Source organism: Mustela putorius, unplaced genomic scaffold (genome assembly GCF_011764305.1).
Source record: "Mustela putorius furo isolate JIRA1106 unplaced genomic scaffold, ASM1176430v1.1 tig00537227_pilon_pilon_pilon, whole genome shotgun sequence".
NCBI lineage: Eukaryota > Metazoa > Chordata > Mammalia > Carnivora > Mustelidae > Mustela > Mustela putorius.
In genome coordinates, this window is record NW_025422368.1 from 11,701,621 (window position 1) to 11,714,182 (window position 12,562).

Sequence of the window (12,562 nt, forward strand, 5' to 3'; positions counted from 1 at the left end):
AGTAGAACTCCTTCTCTTTCTATCCTAATCAAAAGTGATAACCTCTTAGGTCAAAGATAAGGTATTATATTTATACCTCTGTGTAATAGCTATTGCCTCCAAATGTAAAGAAACTTTCTATCATTGCCTCATAGTAGAGGATGGCCTTGATGGAAAGGGTCATGTTCTTGGGGACAAACGATATGCATGGACATCACAAAATAACTTGCAGTTGCTAAGGTTGGCCCAGCCATCACTGATTTCTCACTTTACAAGCAATAGCCAACTACCAGTATTTTTTTGTTTGTTTGTTTTGTTTCATTTTGTTTTTTAAGATTTTATTTATTTATTTGACAGACAGAGATCACAAGTAGACAAAGAAGCAGGCAGAGAGAGAGGAGAAAGCAGGCTCCCTTCTGAGCAGGGAGTCCGATGCGGGGCTTGATTCTAGGACCCTGGGATCATGACCTGAGCCGAAGACAGAGGCTTTAAACCATTGAGCCATCCAGGTGCTCCTACCAGGAGTTTTCATAGTCTTGGGACTACTAAGTAGTTACCTGATGGCTGATTGATTATAATGGAATGCTCTCCTCATGGGTGGAAGCACTTAGTTGAATTTGTTCTCCTTGGAAGATAGTTATTCTAAACGTGAGTTTGCTTCCAGCATTAGTATCAGTGGACTTACTAATGCTTTATATGCCATTATCATATTTCATACCACATGTATTCTTCTCATGTTACAATTAAAGATACAAAGCCTAGAGCTGAGCCCATAAATCCACTGTTCATGCTTATGAAGACTCCATTTCCTAGAAGCAGCTGGCCTTATGAAATGGCTGAGTGCTTTGTAAAAGACTCATGCACCCCACCATCTGGGAACAATTCTTTGTGAGGTTGGGATGCTGTCGTGCAGACAAGGGTATAGGTTCTGAATCAGTGACCAATATAATTACACTATTTCTTCTGTAGACATGGTATAGGAGTCAGAGAATAAAAAGGTGGACATGGAAAATTTCTAAAATCAAATAACCCACTCACAACATGTTTGTTTTTTTTTTTCTATTCCCAAGATTCTTGGCTCTGCTGTTTTATTTTTAACCAAATGGCACACAGTGTCCCTATTGAATTAGAAGATAAAACTGCCAGCTACCATCTGGGGATTTTTCATACCATTGACTGATTAGGTAAAAGCAGATTTGAGATGTTGGTTGGGTAGTTGATCCTTACAATCAGGGAGAGATGGATAGCTACTAGTCAGTGAAGATGAAGAGGAATATGGGTGGAACACAGGTCATCTCTGGGGCTACTTCCTTTTATTACCGTGTCTGGTACAGAATGCTGAAGAACACTGCAAGAGTATTATATCCCCATGAACAGATATGTACCTCAGAGTTAAAGGAACTTAGAATATAAAACAGAAAGGGGAACTCAAATATGCAGCTAAGACCTACAACAAACTGTAGAAATAAGAATTATGGTAACTTCTTGTGTGTGTGTGTGTGTGTGTGTGTGTGTTTACATGCATTCATGTACAAGCAGATGTATCTGTTCGTGCGTGTGCTTGTGTGTGCACTTAGGTTTATACACACATTGTGTGTGTGTGTGTGTGTGCATACATAGATCTTCATACGTTTTTTCTGTGTCATTGTATGTAGGGTACACATTGGGATAATTATTAACTTTATGATTTTGTCCATAGCTGGTATGATATTGAATCAGTATCTTGCTGGAACTAGATGAGGAACAGGTCTTCCCCTCAAAATTCTGAACATGGAACTGAGCTCCCCCCAATGAGAAATTTGTGGAGAGGGTAAGAGTGCTTGGATTTATATGAACAATGGTTGCATTTTGTTACGAAGGGAGTCATTCTTAAAGGTTAAAGTAGGAAAAAACCAAAGATCTTAATATTGTGCCAACTGATATGAATTGAAGTGGCTGTGTGTTGGTTTTTATGGGGAAAGAAAAGTTCATTCTCTCCTACTATAAAATCTAAAAAAAAATGACAAAAAATACAAAACAAAACCTCCATACTTATTTTCTCAGGCCCCTGTGCAAAGACCATGGCAAAGTCCTTTGGGGGCAGTGGTATGAAGCAGTGTAGAGTTTCTAGGACTGAAATGACAGGAGTGTGAGTTGGAGGAGTGATGTCCGGAACTCAGCCTCAGATGTGCTAGTGAAGCAAGCTGAGCCTCCTCCGGTCCTGTACTCAGTGCTTCAGGTGCATATCCCGCCAGCATAGTGTTATGGCCTTATTTGCCTTGAGTTCTAGCCGTTCAGACCCCCTTTGGTTTGAGGGCTCCAATCTCTGGCCTTCCACAGGATTCTGAGTATCTTTCAAAATCTTCTACATAAATTTTTTTTACTTTTTAAGAGGCCTAAATCAATTTTCCATAGTTGTCTTAGGACCCTAATAAGCATAACAACTCTTTATTCCAAAGATATTTTCGTACATGTTATGTCCCAAAAATTAAATCACCAAAGAATGTATTTGAGTTATTTTCCAGTTTTCTAGTAGAGACATTTTTTTTCTGCCTCGCTGAACTGATGTACTTCACAGTAAAAATTCTTCAGAGAGGGAGGGATTTATATAGTTCAACTTATCTTTTCTGTGTCACAAACAAGGGATGTAAATTTTGGAGTCAAATTATCTACTTAGTATATCTGATAAGATATAAATCCACTCAAACTAAAATTATTAAATTATATCTCACAAATACTATATTATCATTTTTTCTGGTTTCTGGAAGACTTGGAGTCCTTATTAAAAAAGAAACAAATAGTGAAAAATTAATTCTACATTTTAGCAATTAAAATGCATCCATTGTTTTAGTAGGTGGTCTGAGATTAAGCAAAACAAGCTACTCATTTCAGAAAATTCCTGGCAGTGTTTCTTCAACTACCAATTAGAAATAAATAGTAGCTCTTCCTGTCATCTGCTTTAATGCTCTTGTTTTCAGGGTCACTTTGTTGTGTTCATTGAGGCCTGAACTAGTTTGTTGTCATTGCAACGGAGGAAGTAGTCGACATACACTTATCGTTGATATTAATGACTATCAACTTTGTGAAGACTTCAAAGTTGATAACATACCAGTTTTGAGGTGCAGGCTATTGTCATCATTCCAGACCTAATTGCTTTGCTTAAATCATTTTCCATGGACATATAGGAACCTCAGTCTCAGATTTTATGGGTTTGCACCAGTGACACAAGAACAGATTGAGCACTTTTCAGCTGGAGAATAAAGTGCCCATGAGAATAACACTTGCACACCTGCTCTCTATCCATCTAGACGACGGGCACTCTTTATAGGCTCTTTGGGGATTCAAGACAGAGTCCCAAAGGCTAAAGCAGAGATGAAGACATTGTTGCTTTTCATAGTGAATGGTGTTTGATAGTGGAGTTTCAAGGGAAAGATGAAACACATACACACACATCCCCTCTTAAAACAGCTCAGCAATGAAGGAATGCTATCTCATTTTTAGCCTTACTCATTTAATAGATTATGCCTTTCTCAACAAAAACAAAAGCAAAGTTCTGTTGGTCCCATAAAAATGTGACTCCCAAGTGAGCAGATGGTGACGAAAACTCCATATGTAGCTCCACTAGAAATAATTTGCTTTGTTTCAACAAAAAGCAGAAGAATATTTACATTACCGATTTCCTTTTCAAATATTTTACTGTATTCTTCCCTGTTTTTAATCAGGTTGCAAATCACTTGTCTTGACTACTTTAGTATCTTAGGTAAGTGATTGCACAATATTCTGACCAATGTCAGAGGACAGTTCCCCAAAATGTTACCCAACATTTATCATCAATAAAATGTTGATGTCAGCTTAGTTCCTTATTATTGGCTCATTTGTATCTGCATATGAATTTCTTCACTGTGAAACAAACTTTTGTGGCATTTTCTTTTCTGTTCCTGATATATATATATATATATATATATATATATATATATATATATATCAGATGAAGATTGAAAGTAGATACTTTATAGGATTGATGTTTTAGGGGACCAGACTAATTTGATATTTTTAGGTCTGAGTTGACAACCACTTTAAACACAATAAAGGTGGATCTACAGCACCCATTCAGTTGGAATAAGTAGGCAACTATGTATAACTTTCTCTGAGCCATTTTTTTTTATTACAGCTATCAATTTATTTATTTTCAGAAAAACAGTATTCATTATTTTTTTTAAGTTAAAGTCTGATGACAACCCTAGGAGTGAGGTTTTTATTAGCTCTGTCAGAAGCAGACTTACAAAAGGTTAAATAATTTATTCAAAGTTACAGAGCTGAGAAGTGACAGTCAGTATTCAAACCTAGATGTATTTGACTTTAATCATATGCTATTTCTACTCTACCATTCTAACAACTGTCTAAAACGTATTTTTGCTCTATGTTTAATGGACTTTGTTCTTGTTAAAAGAAGCAGTTAATAGTTAACATGAAGGATAAGGTAAGAGGGGTGCCAGTGGGTTAAAGCCTCTGCCTTCAGCTCAGGTCATGATCCCAGGGTTCTAGGACGGAGCCCTGCATCGGGCTCTCTGCTCAGCAGGGAGCTTGCTTTGTCCTCTCTTTCTGCCAGCCTCTCTGCCTGCTTGTAATCTCTGTCAAATAAATAAATAAAATCTTAAAAGAAAAAAAAAGGATAAGGTAAGAGGAAATTGATGTGTTTTGAATGGCAAGAGTATTCACATTCGTTTTTACCTATTGTTGTCTATCTAATCATCACAAAAATCTTACAGATACCATGACCTTATTTTATAGATGAAGAGTTAGTTACTTATACAATATTATATAGTTAATATGTGAGAGACTAATAACTAAAAACTTAATTTTTCAAATGCAAGATTGAAGAAAAATTTGTGCAGGAACTGATACAGAACTAGTGTGTAGAAAACTGAAGTAAGTTGCTTGCAGAGTTATCTTCAAGATGTTAAGGAAAGATGTGTAGGATTTTAGGAAAGGACCAGAACAAGCTCTTAGGGCATGTGGTAGATTTTATCCATGCGTCTAGAATGGTTTTGTTCAAATGTGATAGGTAGTATAAGAATGCTGAAGTCATGCGTTACAAGATCAAAGTAGAGAAATGGGAACAGTCTAGTGCCGTCACACAATTTGTAGTAGTAATGTGGGAAATGTAGAATTTTTCATTTAGTGTTTAGATACATTGAGGATCTTCTACATTCACATGTTACTCTAATCCTTACAGCATCTAAGGTGATCATAAATTTCAATAATGTTTTTGGATATAAGAGCAAGAGAAGAGGCTGGCTTTGAATATCCCATCAACTAAGTCACTAGCTTTGTAACTAGAGGCTACTTCTTTGAAGCTCACTTGAAAAATACTATAAAGATTGGTTCAGATTTTCAGAATGGTAGTTTGGGAAGGTGTATCAAAATGTAAAAGATAAATACCATTTATATAAGAAATATCTAAGAAGTTAAGCTTACAAGAGCCATGCAAGTGGATATCAGGGTGGGAATTAACCCAAAGGTCATAATTCTACCAACTTTGAAAGTAACCTGTCCTTTTTAAGAAGAACTATATGACAGAAAATACCATAATTTGTTCAAGTTGGGGTTGGAGGCAAGGTTAAAAAGAGAAAGCCATCTGTCAACAATAATAATCGATGGTAATATGGGAGAGATGGATAAAATTCAGAAGAATTGAAGGAGAGGCAAGATGGGAATCATGCCCATGAATCATGATGGGAAGTTGAAATCCAAGTTTAAGAATGCCCAAGCCATTTTTAACAACATGAACACATCATATAAAATGTGGACTTGGTTGCCTTGTTGTGATACAGTTTCTTTCATCTCCCCAAATCTCCTATGCCTCACAAAAAAGAGTTTGTGAGTAAGACATTTTGGGAGGATATTCAGGAAGAGTGTTTGAACAGAAGAGAAAGAACATACACAGAGTGATGAAGCAATATTAAACCAAGTCAGTCGAAGCAGGAAATCAACCTACCAGTAATGATGAAAGTAACACCCCATCAGGATATATAGAAATCCTTGGAGAGGCACTGAACTTTCCATAATTTGTGGACTAAACATTGAATCAATTATGTCTCGATCTTAAGGTAAAACTTGATAGCTGTTGACCTTTGATTTATAGAGTATACACAAAGGTGATGATTATATATTTAAACAAAAAAAATCACCCAAACTTCAAATTTCCATTCACTAGGGAGTGACACTTATGTTTAATTCCATGATATATATTTTTGAAATATTTTGGACATTTTTGAATAAAAATAATGTTAGTGTACTGGATTCATAGTTTGATCGCAACTGAAAACAATTCTATAAGTTTATTTACATATGAACATATGTATAAATACATAGCCAAAAGGTGTTTGCTCAAAATTTTAAGTGTTTCTCCTGGATGGGGAATATAAAATAATACAAACCATTCTAATTTATATTCTTCTATAGTGTTTTATTGAGATTTTATAACAGTATGCACTAAATTTTAAAAGTTCTGTGTAATTATTTTCAAAAGTAAAAAGAAAGTAAAGCTAAAACATTTTACTTTTAGTGGTTGCTAAGGGAATTCTATGTTTAATGAAATATGGGACCCTAGTACAAAATTTGGTTCATTATAGGTGCTCAGGAAACGTGAATTTGCTTTGCTCCTCTTCTCTGCATATTTGTTCCTCTTAGCTTCAGCTTTCTTTTCTGTAAAATGGAAGAAATCAGTAGTTATAACCTGGCAGGTTATTAGAAACTTCTGGAGAAATTAGAGACCAATCAAAACAAAGTAGGAATAACAAAAACCAAAAACAGTTTCCTGGGGCTCTATTCCTGAAGGTTCTGATTTGGGTAATTATTTAGATGGGGAAAGTGTTGACTCGGATGGTTCCTAAGCTATCACTCATCTCTAATATTCTAGAGTGCGTTTATTATAATGCCATCCTATTGGACATATGTGATTATTACTTCTACCTAGGTAAGCATTGGTGTTAGATTTCATCTGAAGTAGAGTGAGAAGGTATTGTAAAGTTCTGAACAAGGGAATTAGTTGAAACTATTTATGTTTTGTTCTGGTCTATTCTTTACTCGGAAATATTTCAAACATACAAGAATATGAAATTATGTAACAAACACTTATGTGTGCAGCAAACTTTTTGTCAAATCTTGATATAACAGAACTTAAAAAAAAAAAAACCCAAAAAACTGTTGATGAAATGGAAGTTCCTGGGTACTCCTATTTTCCTCTCCCAGAAGAAACAACAACTGTGAAGTGAGTGTTCATTATTATCATATATAGTTTCATAATTTTACAACATGATTATGTACTAAAATTTTATAGTTTTCATGCTTTAAACTTTATATAAATAGTAGCATATCATAAAGTTTTATAACACTTTCCTTTTTTTTTCTTTTTGCAAAATTACATTTTTGAAACATTTTTAAAATGTGTATCTCAAGTTCATAATTTAAATTGCTGTATAAGAATCTACTATATGCATTTTTAAAGGCAGACCCCCAAAAAGGATCTTTCTGCCTCACTCTAATAATCTACCAAATGAGAAATAAATTAATGAGGCACAGGGAAGATCAAAATATCATCTTTATTACTGATACCCTAATGCGGAGTTATAAGATGAAGCCTAATGTAAGTGTCAAATAGTCCTGCTAATTCTCTATCCCACCTGAAGGCAAATTTGAATCTGTAAAGCAGACAAATGGACTCAGTTCTCTGAGCTCACCTGCTTGGGGAGAATAATGGAAAGAAAGAAAAAAAAAAAAAAGACCAAATCCCCTGTGCTAGGACTTCAGTTAAATTAGCCCCACCTAGGGGAGAAATGTTGATCCATGGTTGTCATCAACTGCCCAGGTAACTCAGCTCATTTCCATGGGGAATAATAAGAATAGGGTAAAATGCCATTAATATTTCTTATTAGTATCTGTTAATAGCAAAAGTTCTTGCTTTTGATTACACCTATTATTTTTTTCAATTTTATGGTATGTGTTTTATGTCCTAAGAAATCTTTATTTACCCCAAAGTAACAGATAATACTCTATATTTTCTTCTTGAAGTTTTATATTATGAGATTTTACATCTAGACCTATCACCAATTTTTAGTGAATTTTTATGTAGAATTAAAAACATTAATTTTTTTCCCATATGGGTATCCAGATGTTCCATCCCACAGTGGAAAACATTCCAATCAGAAGACATTTAGGAAAGAGATAGCAACATGGATTGACCTTAAAAATTTATGACTAAATGAAACAAGATGGGATTGGGAGGGAGACAAACCATAAGTGACTCTTGATCTCACAAAACAAACTGAGGTTGCTGGGGGGAGGGGGTTTGGGAGAAGGGGGTGGGATTATGGACATTGGGGAGGGTATGTGATTTGGTGAGTGCTGTGAAGTGTGTAAGCCTGGTGATTCACAGACCTGTACCCCAGGGGATAAAAATATATGTTTATAAATTGCAAATATTAGAATGCAGATGTATCCATCAAGAATTTAGCAAAACTACCTCCAAATAAAATGTTAGAATTTTTACCATAAAAAAAAAAAAAATTATGACTAACTCAAATAAGAAAAAAAAAATCAAAATTATGCTTTTAGTTTTTAGCACATAACAGAATAAGTTATCTGAATAAACTTCCCAATAGGAAAAATGCTGAATAAAAATATATTTTTAAATGTTTCACTTTAAACGCATTGCTGAATCAGCATGCAGAAAATTCTTCAGAAGCAAAAGAAAATACTCAGATAACTAAATACCAAAGATTAATTTTGCCCTAACCTAACCATTTTAGCTCAGTTAAAAGAATCTTAAATCGGCTTGATTGCTGAAAAGGAAAGAGGACAAATGATAAAGATTAAGGCCCTTCTGGGATTAGGCATCTTACTGGAGACTTCATCATAAAAAGTAGGGCCTTAAAGGACAATACACTCAGTATCAGAAATAAATGAATTGTGCAGAAGATGTAGTGAGGAAAATCATTTTCAGATTTAAATGCTGTAAAAAGGATTACAAAAAGTCTCCTTGAGATTTCATGGCCAAAAGGCAGCCTTCTAATGAATCTATAACCTGAATTAATACTACTTATGTGGTCTGTGTAAGGTGAGGATTAAAATTCACTTTAGAGTCATTTTGGCTTAGGCTAAAGCCAATTTTTAAAAAGTAAAAGTGAAATCTACTTAGAGGAACACTTTCTAAAGTTTAAGAAGTTTAAAGAAAATGAACAGTTTGCACTCAAAAATAAAACACATGGAAATAAGTCATTAAGTGAAAGACAATGAAAAAGAGCAAAGGATATATGACTCTCAAATACAAAATACTGAAATTATGAGAGACAGATTTACCTAATCTATTCAAAGAAATTAAAGAGAAATATGCAAGTATAAGCAAGAGAGGAAGACTCAAAAATGCAAAGAAATTTTGAAGAAAAAAACCCAAAATATTCTATATTCTCAAAATATTTTGAGAAAATATAATGGTAAAATAAAATAACCAATGAAGAGCTAGTTAAATTTAGAAATAGAAAATTGGAAGTTATACTTGAAGGAATTGTTCATAAAGTGAAGTAGAAAAGATGATATAAAATTAAAAGAACTTAAGAGTTGTGGATGATAAAATAACAAGGTCTGACATACATTTAATGGAAGATCCAGAGCGGGAAAAAAGGAAGAAGCAGCCGTATTTGAACAGACAATGGCTGAAGATTTTCCAGAATTGTTAAAAGTTATCAACATTTAGACACAGAGGAAGCCTAGTAGAACTTAGGTAATAAAAGTAAATTTATTCCTAAAAAAAATTACAGTAAAACTGAAACAAAAAAGGCAAGGTCATTAAAGAATGGTAATTATGAGATGCCTGTGTGGCTCAGTTGGTTAAGCATTTGCCTTCGGCTTAGGCCATGATCCCAACATCCTGGAATCAAATCCTACATCCGGCTCCTTGCTCAATAGAGAACCTGCTTTTCCCTCTTCCTGAGGCTCCCCTGCTTGTACTCTTGCAAGCTCTCTCTCTCTGACAGATACATAAAATCTTTAAAAAGAAATGGTAGTTGTACTGATGATCAATTCTTAATCACGCCAATGAAAGCCAACAGATTCTCACTAAAGCAATGGTGAATGAGGTTCTCAAGCATAAAAAAATAAATCCGAATAGTGCATTGGAATGCAAAAAAAAAAAAAAAAGGAATCTAAAGATCTTGGTAAATATGTAGGTAAATCGTAAAACAATAGTAATATTGCTTAATTTATGGACAATGAAACAGGAGAGAAAGAAAAACTTTGGAAGATGGTGATACAAGCTACATCCGCTCTTTGCCTTTTTAATCTACTTTGTTTTTTATTTGAGTATACTTGATACACTATGTTACATTAGTTTCAGGTTTAGGACTTAGTGATTTGACAAGTTTATACGTTATGCTATGTTCACCACAAGTGTAGCTACTTTCTATTCTGGTAAATTGCTATTACAATATCTTTGACTATACCATGTCTTTCATTCCTGTGAGTTATTCATTCCATAACTAGAGGCCTGTATCTCCCTCTTTTCTTTACCAATTTTGCACAGTTCCCCACTTCTTCACATCTGGCAACCATTAGTTGGATTTCTTTAGTTACAAGTGTAATTCAGGATTTTGTTTGCTTATACATTTTCTGTAGGTTCTATTTATGAGTGGAATCACATGGTATTTGTCTTTCTCAGTCTGGTTTATTTCACATAGCATACTATCCTCTAGGTCCATCATATTTTCTCAAATGGCAGGATCATATCCTTCTTTATGACTGCATAATATTACAGTGTGTGTGTGTGTGTGTGTGTGTGTGTATGCCACTTTCCCTATCCATTTGTCTGTTGATGGATGTTTAAGTTGCTACTATCCCAGCTATTGTAAATAAAAGTACAATAAACACAGAAGTGCATATATCTTTTTGAATTTGTGTTTTCATTTTCTCTGGTAAATACCCAGTAGTTGAATTATTGGATCATATGGCATTTCTATTTTTCACTTTTTGAGGACACTTGATACCGCTTTCAACAGTAACTGTGCAAATTTACATTCTTACCAACAGTGCACAAGGGTTCCTTCTTCATGTTCTCACCAAAAAGTGTTATTTCTTGTAATTTTTATTTTAACCACTCTGTTTAAGATGATATTTTGTTGTGGTTTTGATTTCCCTAATGGTTAATGGTATTGAGCATCTTTTCATGTGTCTTTAGGCCATCCAGATGTCTTCTTTAGAAAATGTCTATTCAAGTCCATCCATTTTTATATCAGATTGTTCTTTTTTGTTGATTTGAGTTGTATAAATTCTTTATATAGTTTAGGTATTAATCCTTTATCAGAATTATCATTTGCATATATCTTCTTGTATTCAATAGTTTGTCTTTTTAGTTTGTTGATGGTTTCCTTTGCTGTGCAAAAGCTTTTCATTTTGATGTAGTCCCAATGGCTTAATTTTGCTTCTGTTCCACTTGCCTTAGGAAATATATCTAGAAAAATGTTCCTGTTTCCGATGTCAGAGAAATTACTGTCTCTGTCTCTTTTAGATTCTTGTGGTTTCAGGTCTTTAATGCCTTTCAGACATTTAGGTCTTTAGTCCACTTTGAGGTGTTTTGTGTGTGTGTGTGTGTGTGTGTGTGTGTGTGTATAGTATTCCATTTTCCTGGCACCATTTATTGAAAAGACTGTCTTTTCCCAATGTATAATCTTGCCTCCTTTGCCATAGATTAATTTAGCATATAATTATTTCTGGAGTCTCTATTCTGTTCTCTTGATCTATGTGTCTGTTTTTGTGCCAGTGCCATACTGTTTTGATTACTATAGCTTTGTAGTATATCTTAAAATCTGGGATTGCGATACCTCTAGCTTTGTTCTTTCCAGAATTATTTTGGTTATTTGGGGTCTTCTGTGGTTCCATAAAAATTTTAGTATTATTCTAGTTCTGTGAAAAAATACAGTTGGTAATTTGATAGGGATTGCACTGAATATGTAGATTGCTTTGGGTAATATGGATATTTTGACAATATTAATTTTTCCAATCAATGAGCACGGAATATCTTTCCATTTATAAGTGTCATCTTCACTTTATTCCACCAGAATTTTACAGTTTTCAGAGTACAGGTCTTTCACCTCTTTGGCGTAGTTTATTCTTAAATGTTTTATTCTTTTTGGTGCGATTATAAATGGTGGGGTTTTTAAATTTCTCTGTTACCTTTTTATTAGTATATAGAAATGCTACGGATTTCTGGGTGTTAATTTTGTAACTTGCCACTTAAATTTTATTTATCAGTCGTTTTTTTGGTGGAGTTTTTAAGATTTTTGATGTATAGTATTATGTTATCTGCAAATAGTGACAGTGTCACTTTTTCCTGTACCATACCAATATGGATGCCTCTTATTTCTTTTTCTTATTGCTGTGGCTAGGATTTCCAGTAATATATTAAATAAGAGTAGCAAGAGTGGACATCCTTGTCTTATTCCTGACTTAGAGGAAAAGCTCTGTTTTTCACCGTTGAGGATGATATTAGCTGTGGTATTCCCCCTAACCCCACTTTGTTGAGAGTTTTCCTCATGAATGGATGTTGTATCTT